This window comes from Rhinolophus ferrumequinum, chromosome 10 (genome assembly GCF_004115265.2).
Source record: "Rhinolophus ferrumequinum isolate MPI-CBG mRhiFer1 chromosome 10, mRhiFer1_v1.p, whole genome shotgun sequence".
NCBI classification, from domain to species: Eukaryota; Metazoa; Chordata; class Mammalia; order Chiroptera; family Rhinolophidae; genus Rhinolophus; species Rhinolophus ferrumequinum.
Window position 1 is genome coordinate 78,556,171 of NC_046293.1, and position 12,979 is coordinate 78,569,149.

Consider the following 12,979-nt stretch of genomic DNA (forward strand, 5'->3'; position numbering starts at 1 on the left):
CTGTGTTTCCCCGAAAATAAGTCCAGGTCTTATATTAAGTTTTGCTCCAAAAGATGCATCCGGGCTTATGTTCAGGGGATGTCCTCCTGAAAAATCAAGCTAGGGCTCATTTTCCAGTTAGGTCTTATTTTCAGGGAAACATGGTAGTAGCCAAATCCATTTGGTCTGTTTCAGTCCTGCTCTTCGTGCAAAAATTGGGGGAAAGGAAACTAATGCCACTTGAAAAGTATTTTAGTTACTTATTTTTCACATTCTGGAATTAGTTGCACTTCTATTTGTACTCAGCATTTCATGCGAAAGTGACACTCGAAGGAGAACTTAGGTGTACTTGGACAGGTACACCTAAGAGAGGAGGCAGAGAGCCTGAACAATTGTTTTGAATCAAAACTACAATTTCTTCATTCTGTGTCTTACTTCTACTTACCGCTTCAGAGGTGAAATAACCAAAGCTTGTTTTGTAATAATAAGAGCAGTTCTATATTAAATTTTATATATATATATATATATATATATATATATATATATATATATATATATATATATATATATATATATATTACAGGAAATAATAATACAAAAGCCTGGGCCCACTGTGGTAGGAGCCCCATTGCTTCAGGCACTTTCTCCCTTTGCTGCCTCCCTACAAACTGTGGGTGCTGTAGCCATGCCAATCAGCTGGACTTAGAGGAGGAGACAAAGGACCAGCATAGAATATATCTCAGGACTTTTAGGCTGTATGGAAGGCGGAGGTCTGGAATCTTCTGTTTGAAGACAGTGAAGTTTATAGAGCTGTGTTTATGCCTAACGTCACCTAACTGGAAGAAGCACATTGCAAAGTTGCCACCACAATGAAGCTTGGATTGCTTGAGGCAGGAGTTCCAGTAATTGTTTCAATAACTGGAGAAAGGAATATGAAGCGTTAGCAGTTTCATCTAGACAGTTTCAAGGTGGCAACTCAGCAGATATGAGCTGCCGACTCCAATGGTCTCCCTCTGACCTTTCATGCTGTTAAAGTGCTGTCTCCTAATGTTTTGCTTGTATACAATTACACATTTTTAAAATGCAAAGCTAGTTATCACAATCAAAGGCTATTGCTCAACTAACTTTATCACTTTAAAGTTCTACAAGATTGACCAGTAATTTGTTTTGGATACATCAGAGTGTGAGTGGTTGTAGGGACATAACTCCACAGAAATGGGGGACACCCTCCCTCATACATGCAACCCTTACACTACTGTAATTCTATACTCAGGGCCAGTGGATTTACAATTTCCCAGGCAGAAATCCAGAAAAAAAAAAAAAAAGAAACAAATAAGAAATTAGATTTGCTTGAAGGATAGACAGATGAAAAGAAAGGATCAAACAAAACTTAAAAACAGTAACTCTTTCTAGAATTGGGTCCAAAATCTTTGACGAGCTTCTATCCACAAATCAACCAAATGCAGAAGAGCCAGTCTCGTCAGACAATACTATTTTAAGAAACAATTGTCCATATGGTGTATTGGAACTCTCTATTCTAAATGTCTGATGCTCCTGCGTCATCAAGTTTTGTCACAGAGTTGAAGTCACCTATGTCTGAATAATTTTAAAATCTGAGGATTTTTTAATATTCTGGTTGAACCACAGAAAGATGGCCTGGTATCGCCAGGGCTTGGACTTACTTGGCAAAACCTCTAGTTGAGGCCTGGCCCAAGCTATGGAAACTAACATTGCATGAAGATGGGGTAGTTCTAGGGGAACCAAGAAATTTCCCAAAGCTACCATTAGCATTCCTGTGCCTGGATTTAACCTCTGGGGAAATGCAGTAGGTCTCTATGAAAGCTCTGTTGGATACTCCTTGAAACTCAACCGTTGACTAGAGTCAGGCCTGTATTAGAGGTAAAACTGAGTAACATGAAAGTCAAAAATAATCTGCCTATTAGATCTGGGATCCCTACCCCTAGAGAAATTTATGAACTGAAGTACTTAGAAGTACATAGGACAAAAAGGAAGTAATTTTGTGCAACAGCATTCATTTTATTTCTCAAAGGAATAACTATAAATTGTTTTTTGTGTGGACATGTTTTCCTACATAATTCCTTTCCTTCTTAGGCTCAGTATAATCTGTGCATAAGTTTAAGAAAAGCATTATTCTCCACATCTGCCTTGCATGTCATCTCCATGGATTTGCTTTCTTCTATTACTTATTATGGATTTGGGGATTTTAATTTTTAGGTCACCAAAATGCTACCATCTTGTTGGAGATTTTTCTGAACCCATTTTCAGTCAAAAATTGTTTTGCACTTTTTTGAACTCTTACCACTTTGTCTATACTTTCCTTTTGTATTTATATGTCTTATTTCCTTTTGGGTTCTAAGCTTCTTATATATAGAATTAAAAAAAAACAACTTATCATATCACTTAAGTACTTAATGAAGTGTTTTTAAAAAAGAGAGTAAATAACTACTTCCCTTGCTGTGTGTGTGTGTGTGTGCACATTTTGCATTGCAGAAATCTTGAACTTGGGGTTACACGAAAACTACCAGCTGATGAATAGTTGTATTTTTTTCCTACAGCATTCTTAGATCTTGCCTAAGAATTACCTTGCCATGACCCGGACCTACCATGTAATTAATCTCTAGGCTCTTGTTGCAAAAAAAGCAAATGAGCATATCAAACTTAACTTTGTCCCTTATCAAAGCAACATAGATTCTTTTCTGTTTATTTTAGAATTTGTTTAAGTGTAAGTAAGAATGAGTGAGGCCACTTCTTAGTTTTTATTTTATTTTGAGGGATTGAAGTACTTTATAACTAAGAGAACGGGAAATCTTTTAGGATATTTAAGAAATGCAGCATAAAAAAAAATAATGTTGACACTGCGGACACTTAGAGGACCCGTAGCAAAATAGAGTAATTAGTTTATGCCAGGGAAGCCTCAGATAGATATAATCTGATCTGTCAAATATCAAAATTCAGATATGGTGTAAAATTTTAGAAGACATGCAATTTGCGGACAGATATTCTTTGATCTGGTGGATCATCTACTTGTCTTTGCTACCTCATACATATGCATATATATATATATAAATAAAGATTCTGTCATTGTAACACTATGAATATGCATTATTTGTCTCAAATTTTTGCTCATCGAGGCAGATAAAGTATTAGTTGTACACACATTTGATTACATTTCTTCTTGGGAAGACACTGAGAATTTGTGTATTAGTTTTTATCAACTCAAGAAAAATGCTCATTTATTAAAGAATTGATGCTGATATGAAGTGACAAGTGAATTACTACACTGTAGAGCTGTTTGCTTAGTGTGCACATGTTTCAGCATGTTATCACAAAATCATCATGTTTCAGGAATATTACTTGTACTATATACAACAAACCACCAAATGTGGATGAGCTTAGCTCTCTAGCCCTTCCATTCTTTCGGGTAAAATCACTTTTCCCCAGTGGAAACTATCCCATGGCTGTTTAAAAGATGGAAAAAAGGAAAACCATATTTCTACCCATCTGAATGAATGTGGCCACATTGATCTCTCTCTAGACACTAAGCTGTAACTTTTATTTTATTTAATAGTCTATTTTAAAATCAACAATCAGAATGCAAAAGTAAATGATAGTGCCCAAAACACATGCACTATATTCAATCTCCCATCAGGGAGAACATGAAAGAAGTCTTACAGTCAACTGTTCATCCGTCGGACATGTACCACTCTATGTACCTGACTTGCCTTTTTAAATTCTTGCTCAATTTGTTTTTCTACTTTGCTTTGTGGAAGGCTGCACATGCCCTCAGGGCAATAATAAATACATTCTGATGAACAGAATGAATGTTGCTGACATAGCAAAAGCTTCAGGAAACCACAAAAATAAAAAGGGTTTTACAAAACATGATTATCATTACATTTTGTACAAAAGGTTCAGATATTGATAGGAGCAGATGTAATTGTTTTTCCATTGAAGATTTTTTTTTTTTTAGTCTCAAGTTGTACTGTCTATTTGTAGCTATCAGAGGTAGCGAAGTGGAAAATTATAGCGACTAGACTATTCCAGTGTTCACAGTGATGACCAGCAAGATTTCTTTTCTGGTTCATTCTAATCTTCAACACAGATAGAAAATGTGTAGCATTGACAGGCTGGAGGTTTCCTGCCACTGATTATAAAAACAAGAAAACTTAAGATAAGAACTGGGAAGAAAGAGCAATCTTTTTGAACACCGAAACTAAGACAAGAAATGTACTTTATTCACTAACTTCTCTTTTAGACTATCATTCTCTTACAGATTTCGAGTTTCTTTTTAGTGAAAGTGGCTAGAGGGGAAACAATAACAGCAAACTTGGAACTAACTGCTTTAGCAAGAATACAGGAGTCAGCACTAAGGAAAGTTACAGTCAGGAAAGCTGTTTCAAGTTGTGATGGGGAAGAAAGGAACCATGATGATAATGATGATAACTAGCTCATTCAGAGAGCTGTAAAATACTTTTTGCTAAATCTTCCACAAAACTCATGAGGTAGATGAAAATATATGTAGAATTATTCTCTAATTACCAATAAAGAAACTGAAGATCAGCTAGGTAAAGTGATAGATTAAGTACCCCTGTATAGTATATAGCAAGAACGCTATATAGGTATAATAAATGACACTTAGATCTTCTTTCTAAATCTCTGACTTTTTAATGCATTTCAGTTTACTCAGTTTATTAGGAAAATATACAAATTAGATGCTTCCAAATCATATTTAGTAACCATATTTCTATCACTAATGTGAAGAGACGATATATAAAATGATTATATCTCCCCAAAGTGATTGTGCAAGTATTTACACACAGTTACTGGTACATTATACATGACTATAATAGATATTCTCAATAAAATCACCACATATTTTTGTAAAGTTATAAATCAGGTAAACTTTAACTTGGAATCAGTAATACCAACTACCAATTTGAGTAGATAAATATGATACATGCATAAATATATTTCATTATTTAAATAATATGCTTCGTTAGAATACTGTTTTCTTCTTTAAGTAAGAATTGTACTTTTTAAGCTTGCCATTAGATTCTTCTATAAACAGAATGAATGAGTCTGTTACAGATACGTCATTACCACGTATATCTCCTCTCATTCCAACATAAGAGTTCACACTAACAACCAGGTACTTATGCCAGGAACAATGACCGCAATTTTTTATCCAGCTTAACTAAAACTTACTGATAGACACAGACAATAGTTTAGTGGCTACCAGAGGGTAAAGGGAGAGAGGGGATGGTAGAAAAGGGAAAAAGGGGTCAAATATACGGTGATGGAAGGAGAACTGACTCTGGGTGGTGAACACACAATGAGATATATAGATGATGTATTACAGAATTGTACTCTTGAAATGTATGTAACTTTATTAACCATTGTCACCCCAATAAAGTTTAATTAAAAAAAGAGAAAACTTACAGAGGAAGTTTAATAAAAACAAATGTTGTAGTTAGAAATACTTTCCTGGTGTCTGTTATATAATTTTTAGAAACTTCACTAGTGATTGTTTAATCTGGGTTGCCCTAGATGTTAAACACTCCTTTTTTCTTTCAATGTTTCTTGAAGCTTCACAATGCATATGATATTATACTAGGAAGAAAAGATTGATAAGTCCATGTTCTTGTACTACTGTTTAGTGCAAGGTAAATGGAAGGTAAAAATGTCAAAATTAGATCCATGAAGTGTTACAAGTATGGCTTTAGAAGTGTGCACAGATTACAACAGAAACACCAACTAGAGAAAGAAAGAAGTTGTTCTATCTACTTGGGAGTGGATGTCTTCAGGAAATAATCCTTAGAGGAGGTGATGGCAGACAGGAAGTGGAGTAAGGGTGGGGAGTTTCCAAACAGAGGGTACAGAGGAAAGCAGCATGTACAGTGCAACATTTCTGCATTATGAAGTTGTGTTTTTTTTTCCCTTCTTTCCTTAAAAATCTTACCACATTCTTAGCAAAAATAGTACAAATTCATATAATACAAAGATCTTGACAAACAATGAGCATGCTGGTTTCAAATTTCTACTCCATAAATTATTATTAAAAAGGAAGATAATTAGAAAATTTCTTGAGACTTTTGAAGGGAAATGTTACTGTTCCATAACTGCAGTTACGAAAGTTCTCCTTAATTTCCAGAGGCAAAGTAAAATATTTTATTCTGACATGTAAGGACTTGGGAAACAAACACTGAAGTATTTTTGTTAAAAAAAAAAAAAATACTTAAAGATATCCACTAAGTCATTTTAGACATGAATTAAGAACCAAGAATGGAGAGACATGGTGATAAAGGACTGCAGTTCTTCTTTTATTTAGTTTTGATTCCAAATCCAATAAGTCAATAGGACTTAGGTATTCTCATGTAGATTCTGAATCTGAACAGTGAAGCTGGACTTCTTATTAAGTACTACAAAGCTCAGTTTCTCTTTTGTACCTTCAAATTTTCTGAAATCAAGAAATATGTTAAGAAAACTGTATATGATATTCAAATAGAAGGTACTGTCCATTGTTTACAGTCACTTGGAACAGTGACTGGATTTCTTCTATTCACAAATTGCTTACAATGGCTATGATATTTATACAGTTTGGAGTTCTCAAGGATAATTGTCAACAAATTTTGGTTCTTGTTTATTCTCCTCAGAAAGGTGAGTTGATTTGGGTAACTTAAAGGTCATTTCTGTGTCAAGAAACTTGAGTAATGATTTTGTTCCCCCTGTATCTTTAAAACTCTTCCTGAAGGAAAAAATCCAGTATCATTCGTCAATAAATTACCTCTGCATATTATCTTGTTTCAGAGACCTGTGCATGTTCTTATATGTTTACTATTTTAAGTACACATACAAATGCAACTGTGTGAAAATGCATAGGACAAAAACGTTCAAGAACTACAATAACAATATTGGTTGTATGGCTTTAATACAAGTATGGATAGTTGTTTCTTCTTTATATACTTCTGTATTTCCTCGTTTTCTTTAATAGGCCATATTAAACAATTAAAAACATAGATTTGTTAAAAAGGACCTAAATTTGACATATATTGTCAAAATTATGCAAAAAAGTGTGATGCAGAAATCCTAGAAGGGATTAGTTCTAAAGGTATAAATTGGTTCTGAGCCTGAGTATTTCAATTCTTCTTTCTCTTTTTATATTTTGTAAAATGATTGCTCATATATTAATTTTATGGAAGATAATTTTCATTTCTAAAAATTATTTTATAACTTTATGTACTCCAATATCTAAATGGACGATTTAGGCCATAAAATTCTATCATAGAGCTTGATTGATAAATAATTTGAGGTTTACTATAGGTAGTAATTCAGATATAAGAAGACGAAATATCATTAAAAATCCTACAACTTGCTCTTGGTGAAACTGAAACATTCATTTCCATACTTAAGTGTTGAAATGGGAAGCCTGTAAGCCTCTGTGGCCTAAGAATATTTATAGCAGTGGTATAATTGACACTCAAAAAATGTATTTTAAAGTCTCAATTACTTTATTCACCTTGTTATCAGAAATATTAAAATTTTCTAGTATGTCAGTTTAACTTTTTTTTCATTTCTCAGACTCTTAAGGTCAGAATGAAGCCTAGTAATCCTAGTAATATTAAGTTTTCTGACAATTTTAGATCACTGGGTTTACCCTCAAGTGCAAACAAAATCGAGACTTTGTCTTTTTCCTCTGAATGCCAATTTCTTAAACTCTATTGTTAAGTGGATTTGAAGAAAAAATAAATGAATTTTAAAATATACATATTAACTTGGATTTATTACCAGTTCTTTAAGCATAATTTTTATACCAAATTCTCAGTCTCCCCTCTTTTTGAGTCTCCCATGATATGAGTTACTTTATTGATTAGGAAGCTATGGTCTGAGTGCACGATGAAAAGCTGTAAAGGAAAACTCATTTCAAAAAGAAATTAATAATTTCAATGGTGAAAAACAATTTTCCTATGTTCAATCTGTAATCTATTTTGCATTATTTCCCACATGTACTCCAAACATCACTATATCATGGCACTGTGTAGATAATCAATTAAAATGAGAGAATTACATAAAATATATTTCTCCAAGGCTAATATCCAGGTCTCTCAAACCAAAAGAGTCATATTTCTATATTCAATAGCTACAGATGTTATTAGACAATTAAAAAGTTTTGCAAATACATTACATGTTGAAAATTCATAGAATGATATTTCCATATGTTGTTCCAGGAATTACATAATTTATTGAGAAAAACAGGCTATTAATATAAACTACAAAAAAAATCACAAAAAAATTCTAAGTGTGAGGGGAACTTATCATATGATAGACACTATGCTACAGGACTTCTACGTGCATTATCTGTTTTAATCATCCTCAGACTACAATAAGCAGGTATTATGATATCCATGTTTTAATTAAGGAAAAAAATGAGGTTTTAGGGAACAGTTAACAAATTTGTCCAAGGTCTAATAACTGTTGAGATTCAAAACAAAGGTCTATTCTGACTTTACATACTGTACTCTTAAACATTATACGATCTTGTCTGTCTTCATATATGAAACTAACTCATCAACTCAATCCTAAGGTTTAGGCTTCTTTTATAATATGGTAAGTGCACAGTGATAAAATAGGGGATTACTGCTTATAGTACCATAGATATGTTCTCCAGTTGTGATGGCACGTTTATGTCACCAGCCCTGAAATCTCATGTTTTTGTTAAATATAAAAATAAAAACAAATGCTGTAATCAACAAAGGAGTGTACAACTCCCTTTCATAGGGAGTGGGTATAGAAAGAGGAACTATGTTGCTTTCATCTTTAATTACACAAGTAAAGCAAGAATATATCAAAAATAGAAGCAGTGAATATTCCCCTCTAGACGACCCCTAAGTTCCTACTAGAGATAACCAGGTTCTCCCATAAATTAATTTCCCGGAGCCTATTACACACACACACACACACCTGCGTAAAGTAATACACACATTGAACTACATTATGTGTATTGCTTTGTGTCTCTCTGTCTCTATATATGTCGGAAATCTCTCCATGTCAATACAAATAGGGTACTTTATTCCTTTAAATTGTTGGAGTGCCTAGTTGAAAGACTTATTTATTTGACTCTCTTATAAATAGATATGTAAGTGGTTTTCTAACATTCTCTATTACAAAGAAATGTTACAGTGAAAATTCTTGTAACATCCCTTTGTGCATAAATTTGGATATAATCCTACAAGGCAAATTGCTGGGTCAAAGGATAGTGCATTTATGATAGCTACTGTCAACTCCCTACACACTTGTAATGTATCTCTGTGTATTAAATGTAACACTATTAGAACTGGTTCCCTGTTTATTGTCAGCATTTCAAATAGAGCTCCACACCTTCCAATAAATTTAAGCAGATCAGAGAGATTGTTGTTGACAGCTTAGTTAAATTAGCTTTCTTAGCTCTTCTATTTTGTGTTTATAATTCCTCCAGAGCCAGAGACATTGCTAAAAGGGGTCCTTTCTAATTAAAGTGCAATAGCAATTGCCTTTGTGTATAGCACCATTTAGTAAGTACCATGTTCCCCCCAAAATAAGACCAGGTCTTATGTTAATTTTTGCTTCAAAAGACGCATTAGGGCTTATGCTCAGGGGATGTCATCCTGAACAATCATACTAGGGTTTATTTTCCGATTAGGTGTTATTTTCGGGGAAACACGGTAGAAGGCGATCTCTATAGACATGTCTGTGTTTCAATCGGCATTGGATTTGGTTTCTAAAATCAGTTCTCAGTATATTTTAAATAAATGTTATCTGCATTCTTAAAAGAAAGATAGTAACAAAACAAAGCTACAATGAACCATTATTAGGAAACCTTCAGGAAAGAATTTTTAACTCTGACAGGACACCTCACCTCATAAACAGATCATATAGCATCATCACAGAAGGTGAAAGGGGATGCAAGGAGACCCTTGAGAAGCATTTGCATGGTTATTTTTCAGACTGTTGCCCTTCTTATAACTAAGCATTAAAAGAAGACTTTTCCTGTCTTCCATGTATCCTCAAAAACCATTGACAGTAAGTTGAACTATCCTAGCAAAAGGCATTATTTAAGGATAATTAGGAGTTTTTGAATTTTTCAATAATTTTCTTTTTATTTAGCTTTTATTTTGAAAAATTATACTTTTAAAATCTCCAGTTTTTCACGTGTCCTTCTTTGGCTACTCTCATATTTACTATTTAATTAATCTCTTAGATAAAATATTATAGCATAATATATTTCTTACCCAGAATTTTTAAATGTACCTGATTTTCCATGAAATTCATATGATGAAAAACATTAACTGAGAATATAGGTCTTTACAGACTGCATGTTTTAACTGTTTTCTATCTAGTTAAGAATTCTGGCCCAGGAATATAATATTCTGGTTAAAGGGGAATTATCCATTTCAACTATTAGTCAAAATTTTGGAACTTATGTGAATACATGTAACACCAAAACTATGTTAAACATAACTTAATATTTCATGATTCATAAAAGAGTTTATAATCTTTCAATGTTCCATGGCCATCGTTATAGCTTTGGTAAAATTTTCCAGAGATTTGACTAATTCTAAAATTCACTTCATTTTGCTAAACCCATATTTGAAACAACAGTTTAGACTATGTACTTACTCCTTTTTTTTCCTAGAAAAATATTGTATATGCGCAGTAATAATTCATCAAAATAAAATATTATATAGTTTGTAATGACTTATAATCAATATAATATTTGCTTATATACATTCTCCTTGACCCAAGATATTTAAATTTTCCAGCCTTTTGAAAGTAAATGTATCTAGTCCAGAAAGTATCAAATACATGCTGTTAAAACTGTTCCATCAACTGCTGTCTCTAAAGAATACCTTGCTTCTTTCAGATCCCTCTGCCACACACCCTTCTGCATAGTCTTTCTTAAAACAAATCTACATCACACCCATACATGAGACATTGCATAATTCCATTTGCGGATGGCACAAAGTTTTAATTCTTTTGCATGTCATTATAGGCTCTTGTCACCGTCTCTTGCTCTACTAGTTGACAACATTCCACCCCAATACCACATTCTATGTTTGCTCTAATACTCCACACTCTTCACCTCAGCAGTTCACATGATGCTCCCCCTTGGAAACGTTGCCTGACTTTTCCCTCCTGTAGGTAGACGTGACCAGTACTTTCTTTGGGTCCCATATGTGGGACATGTAACTTATCCATCATATCACCTTTCACACTTTATTGTAATTATTTATTTACACAATTTCCCCCCTTAAAAACTAGGGCCTCATTGAAGGAAAGAAAACTGTCTTTATATTTACTTTATTTAGGAAAATGTACACCTCAGAGACGTTCAGGCCACCAGTGATTTCCTAGCAAAAAGAGCAGAATAGAATGTGTTAGGTAACTCAAGAGAACTTGTTCTATAGGCAACCACTATTCTGCCGGGGGTTGGAGACAGATGCAGAACCAAGACTGAATTGTTTCTGCTCTAACAAAGCACACCATCTATAGAAATCAATTTCCTAAGCCCACTGTCTCTACCTGGACTTATAGATATCTGTAATTTGGCATGTTCTCAATCAAATTCATTTTCTGCCCTTCTCCTCAGCTGTACCCACATGTGTCTTGGGCCCACTTTCTTTCTTTGGCCAATGACAACACAAAGCCCTGCATTGCCTCCTAAAATCACCAGAAATCTCAGCATCACCCCTGACTCTTCTTTCCTCTGTTGCCCTCGGTGTGACACGCTCCATCCCACATACAATATGTAATCAAGTTCTGTTGAGTCTATCTCGGAAATGTATCTGCCATTTTTCTGTTAATCTTTTTTACCAATATTTTTTGATTCTCCTTCCCCCTCTAGAATATAAGCCCTTTGAGAGCAAGAACTTTATCTGTTTTGTTCACTGCAGTATTTCTAGTTCCTAGAAGAGTTCCTGGCACATAATAAGCCCTCAAAAAATGTTTGCTAAGTGAACAAATTGATTCTTATTTTGAAATCACATAACAATAATTAATATTTTTGGAGGATCACTAGGCACATGTGCTTTTAAAAAAATTATATTCAGTCCTCAAAATTACTTTAGAATGGATCAGTATAACAAGGCTGTTTAGACTCAGGAGCCCGTGTTCTTAGCTATAGGGTTTTACTTATTTGCGCCACCCAAATCTACTCATTCCTAAAGTTCTTCATAATTTATTAGCATTATCTTTCTAAATGTCTATTATAATTCTATTTGCCTATTAAAATCTTTCTGTGGCCTATAGCTTCTTGTCATTTCATGTTAGGTGTTTTAGAACTTGGCTACAGTCGATATTTCCAGTGTATTTTTCAGAGATTTCATTAGGAGCATCAATATTATAGCCATGAGGGTCTACTCACTTCCCAAATGATGCCATTTACTTCATCAACTGTGCTTTTATTACTATTGTTTTTTGTACCTGAAATTATTTGTTTTTTACCTGCTTAATTAATACCTATTCATTTTTTAAAAATTTATTTATTTATTTATTATTAGTTTCAGATGTGCAAAGCAACATAATAGTTAGACATTAGCTTATCCTGTATCTACTTTAAAGAGAGAATGTGGAAGCCAGATACATTTTAATTTGTATCCCGAATTTTCTACCTACTGTCTGTATGATTTTAGGCCAGACCTTAATCCTCAGGTTCTTCATTTTGTTTTATTTTTATTTATTTATTTTTCGTTAAAGTGAAGTTGGCATACAATATTATATTAGTTTGAAGTGTGTAAGATAGTTCAGATTCTTCATTTTAAAGTGGGCACACCAATACCTGACTTCAAGGGTTATTTCTTTGATTAAATGAGATAACAAAGCAACTAATCACAACTTGGTACACACTCAAAAAAAAGTATATCAGATCAATTTCTTACCCTGGCATCATCAGTTGCATAAACGGCTCTCATTTAGTTCCCATTTGTATTTCAAAACTTGTAGGAAT

At 33.6% G+C, this 12,979-nt stretch overlaps 1 protein-coding gene across 1 annotated transcript in view; it reads right to left on the reverse strand.

The window, feature by feature from the left end:
• MGAT4C (MGAT4 family member C) overlaps window positions 1-12,979 on the reverse strand; it is a 558,476-nt gene that overhangs the window by 11,034 nt on the left and 534,463 nt on the right. The gene's annotated exons all lie outside the window — the stretch shown is intronic.